Below are 4,620 nucleotides of genomic sequence, written 5' to 3'. Positions count from 1 at the left end.
ATATATGTATATATACATATGTACATGTCTGTGTTTGTCCCCCCACCATCGTTTGACAACCGATGTTGGTATGTTTATGTCCCTGTGACTTAGCAGTTCGAAAAAGAGAATGGTAGAATATGTACTGGGCTTACAAAGAATAAGTAATGCCAGAGCAATGTGGAAAGCAGTATGTAATCCCATTGAAGTGGGATGCAGAGAGTTTTCAGGCTGGTCCCTTTGCAGAATTTACAACCTACTTGACATCAAAGGGACCAATAAGCAGAGAGCCATCAGGTTGTAGGGGCAGCAGAAGCTGCCTTAATATCGTTGTGGATCAGGAGGTATGAAGCATGGAATGGGGCACTACTACGAGGGAGTAATGCTAACTAGACATAAACTGCGGTTCCATCAATTCTGGCTGGGTTATCTGGGTGAGGATGTCTGATGTTGAAAGACCCGAAACATCTAATGATCTCAAGAAGCATCATTGACGATGAGTCCAAGTGTATTTCAAGACGACGTGCTGTATTTTCTGGCATACAAGTCGGCGTAGTATATAGTGTAAACATATAGTGTAAATATTCAAACATTGTTACTATTTTTCAAATCCTGCTGCATTCTACAAGGAAGTCTTTGTCCTGCAAAGTTGTTTGGAAGTACAAGTTGACCTATCTTTTTTGGCTGTGAATTTTGGTTTGAAAAATTCGACTTGTAAACCGGCAAATACGGTATGAAAAAATAAACAAGCTTTTGTTGTTTTCTCTTTTATTCGAGAAATAAAATATCGGAAAAGTAAAAATATTTCTAAGTTTTCTTTCTCCTCAGTAATTGTGTATGATAAAGTAATATTGCTTTCCAAGTAGAAAACACTTGAGGCAAGCAGTTTAGTTATCATTATTGGCATTATAATCTACATCTGAGAAACAGGAAACGCTGAGAAATTCAGGAAAAAAATATGAGAAAATGTATATAAATTCTGAATAAAAATTATGTTTCAGAAGAGTTTTGTAATTTCAGAATGTCTTAGTATTTTCAAATTTCTTTCTCTATTGAAAGTATAACTTTACTAAAAGAAATTGCATCGGAATTCTACTTAACTGCCAGCTAAATATAGTTAGTTAGAACATAATGTGTATATAGAGAGGTAGAGAGAAGTCACTTATAATGCAGCCAGGCTGCTATCAAATTCCTCTGCACAAATAAGTTTGGTAGATTCGATCCAGTAAGAGTAAAAGATTTTCACAAAAACGGGTAAATGAAGATAATGGTGAGTACATTCACTCTTAGCATGTTCTAGCAGAGTTGAACGTGAATATGCAAATTGCTATTGTGTTTCGCCTTCAGAGAACAACTTCTCACTTCAGTCGATGTGTGGATAACACAGGCATTTCCTTGATATTGGCGGACTTTGAGACTCAGGCATTTTGACTTGATTAAATTCCTTCAGTCAAAGCTACCCCTCCCGAATCATTGAGACTAGACAATAATGGTCGTTCTTGAATATATAAAAATCATCAAATAAATTATATATTGATACGTTCTGATGTCTGCCAAGTTGATAATGAATTATTATGAATGAAAATCAAAAACAGAACGAGAAAATCAAAAAAAGAACGATAAAAACAAACAATGATAATTATATTTATTTTTAATATGTTCCAGCGGATTTGAACGTGAATATCCTAATAGCTGTCTTATTTCGCCTTCAGACAAAAAACACTTCATCCTTCAAACTATGTGTTGACAGCATACACGTTACAGAGACGTAGAAGGACTTTGAAACACCGGTATTTCGATGTGATTTTGTATCTCTTCAAAGGTTATTATTTCACCTCCACCCCTACCAGATCACTGAATCTAAACAAGAATGGTCGCTCTTGTTTATGTGATTTAAACAAATTATTTGCTGATGCGTATCGATGTCTGCAAAGTTGATAATAAATTATGATGATGAAGTATAACGGCATAAATCAAAAGAATAAGGAGTATATTCATTCTTAACATCTTTGAGCAGATTTGAACGTGACTAAGCTAATCGCTGGTGTGTTTCGCCTTCGGAAAACAACTTCTTTCAACCGATGTGTGGTGACAACATACACGATTCAGTGCCCTAGAGAGACTTCGAAACACCAATGTTTGGGTAAATGAAGATCTATCAGATCTGACAGAGATAAAAGAATAAAAAAGTAATGTTATTTAAACCTCAAATGATTTATTTCAGCCGAGAGCATGTAATATAAATAAATATTTGACAGTGATAGTAAGGACCGCTCAGTACTGCGACCCAAAGAAGCATTGATTAAATTATATGGAGTTCCCTTTTATTGTAGAAGTAAGTTTTGCTTTATAAGATGCTTATTTTACACTTAGGTGGACTGGAATATTTTCAACTTATTCATCTTAGACACAAATACAAAACAGTGCCAGCGCATTGGCGGAAATAGTAACGTTATATACTCTACCTCATCCAATCTCTCCTTTCCTTACACTGCTTTCCGAGTTCAAATCCTACCAGTCGACTATACTATTAATGCTTTCGTGGTTTATAACAACAAAATGGGGTTATATACCTGGTGTTTGCTCGTTAGATTGTATTGCTAGTCATCAATACCGTGTCAAAAGAAAGCGATGCCGACTACCATTATGAAAATATCAACTTACAGTAATGGATAAATATTTATTCATTTCACGCATTAGAGCAACTGAATCCATTGCTGTACCTAAAGAGTGACAATTATTGATTTTAGGGAATCAATGGAGTAATTGGAGTGTGACGTTCATGCCATTCCCACGGCTATTAATAATTAATTAATATCATGAACTTGTGCTATATGTGATCAACCTATTTGACCTATTTTGGAAATATGTGTGATTTGAAACAATACACAATAAAGTGCATCGCCCGCAGTGGGAGAGGAAAAAAGAAAAGATTCTCTGTGACTCTGAACTCCATCTCTATAAAATGATAACTTAAATACCTGTTTAGGTGTTTATTATAGCTAATTGAAAAGGTGGTGACGTATTATTTATTGTATGGATTCGTCGCACATGACTTTTGCATAGCCTGCAGCATTGTTGGGAACAACGAGAAGGAAAATTCGTGTTGAATTGGTTATATTCCGATTAGATACACGACTATTTGAATATTCGAGAATAATAATTAACTCTTCTAAAGGTATCTTAAAGACCATGAAGTGGTATTAAAACCATGCGATGAGTTACGTCCACCAGAGAAATACTTGCATCAGAATGAACCCAGCTGAAAGTAAGTCAAAAACTAGGTGGTGATGTTAAAACAAGACGGTGGGTCAAGTCTATTTCAGAAATATTTGTATCAAAATGAACACTACTAAAATTATCTATTGATTAGGTGAAGTTAGGATCAGGCGATGGATCAAGTCTAGCTCAGAAAAGTATAGTCTATATATAAGGTAGACTATACTTTCTGAAAATGTGAACTGTCTTCAGAAATTCTTGGTATGAGAGAGGAAAGGAAAACAGAAGATTAAGTACCAGTCTTTAAAAAGAAAAATAAATCCTGGGTTCCATTTGTACGACTAAATACTCTTCGAGGTGGTACCCCAGCATGGCCACAGTCCCAATGACTGAAAAATATAAAAGAATATAAAACAAGAAGATAGAAATGATTATGATTCAAATACAAACGAAGCGCAAGAAATATATTAATATCAATGCCATCGACACCACCATACTTCTATATACTTTATGTGTTATTATGCCTATGCCAAACATTATTTTAATAAAATTTAATTACAGTTATTAGCATGCAATGTATGTGACATATCTGCGCAATTAAGTATATATGATGTCATTAATTTGTTAAATTAATTGGCGGTACGAGAAGAGTTAATGTAATTATTATAATTTTTAAAGATAGGCCGTCAACTAGATTTCATGATATTATATAATAAATTCATTTACGTAAATTTCAAAGGCGATGATTAAAAGAGAAATAGGATAAAAGTGTATGTTTATGAGCATGTCGTAGTTTAGCTTCCAAATCAGATCTGAACAATCAGACCTACAATCAACGGCTCTCTAGCCTTGACCCTCCAACCTTTTCAAACTTTTTAGTTTTCTTATCTCAGTGAATTAGTGGTGACATAATTTAAAATTTATAAAGCGGCGCGCTGGCAAACTGGTTAGCATGCTGGACAAAGTGCTTGGCGGCATTTTGCACACCTTTACGCTCTTAGTTCAAATTACGCCGAGATCGACTTTGCCTTTTATCTTTTCGGTATCGATAAAATAAGTATCAGTTGAGCGCTGGGCGGGGGTCGATGTAATCGATTAACTCCTTCTCCAAGAATTTCAGGCCTTGTGTTTAATTAAAAAAAAAAAAGATTATTTAAAATCTTTAAGGTGATGAGTTGGCAGAATCGTTAGCACGCCAGGCGAAATGCTTAGCGGTATTTCGTCTACCGTTACGTTCTGAGTTCAAATTCCGCCAAGGTCGACTTTGCCTTTCATCCTTTCGGGGTCGATAAATTAAGTACCAGTTACGCATTGGGGTCGATGTAATCGATTAACTCCTTCTCCAAGAATTTCAGGCCTTGTGTTTAATTAAAAAAAAAAAAGATTATTTAAAATCTTTAAGGTGATGAGTTGGCAGAATCG

General features: G+C 35.1%; 1 long non-coding RNA gene across 1 annotated transcript in view; it reads right to left on the bottom strand.

The window, feature by feature from the left end:
• Positions 1-1,649: 1,649 nt before the first annotated feature.
• LOC128248881 (uncharacterized) overlaps positions 1,650-4,620 on the bottom strand; it is a 55,297-nt gene continuing 52,326 nt past the window's right edge. The window contains exons 2-3 of the long non-coding RNA XR_008265014.1: positions 3,496-3,587; positions 1,650-2,143 (exon numbers count right to left, since the gene is read on the bottom strand). This is a non-coding gene — a long non-coding RNA (uncharacterized LOC128248881). The remainder of the gene's footprint in view (positions 2,144-3,495; positions 3,588-4,620) is intronic.

This window comes from Octopus bimaculoides, chromosome 10 (assembly GCF_001194135.2).
Source record: "Octopus bimaculoides isolate UCB-OBI-ISO-001 chromosome 10, ASM119413v2, whole genome shotgun sequence".
Lineage (NCBI taxonomy): Eukaryota > Metazoa > Mollusca > Cephalopoda > Octopoda > Octopodidae > Octopus > Octopus bimaculoides.
Note: the sequence above shows the minus strand (reverse complement) of the source record. Positions and strands in the feature narration are given on the sequence as shown.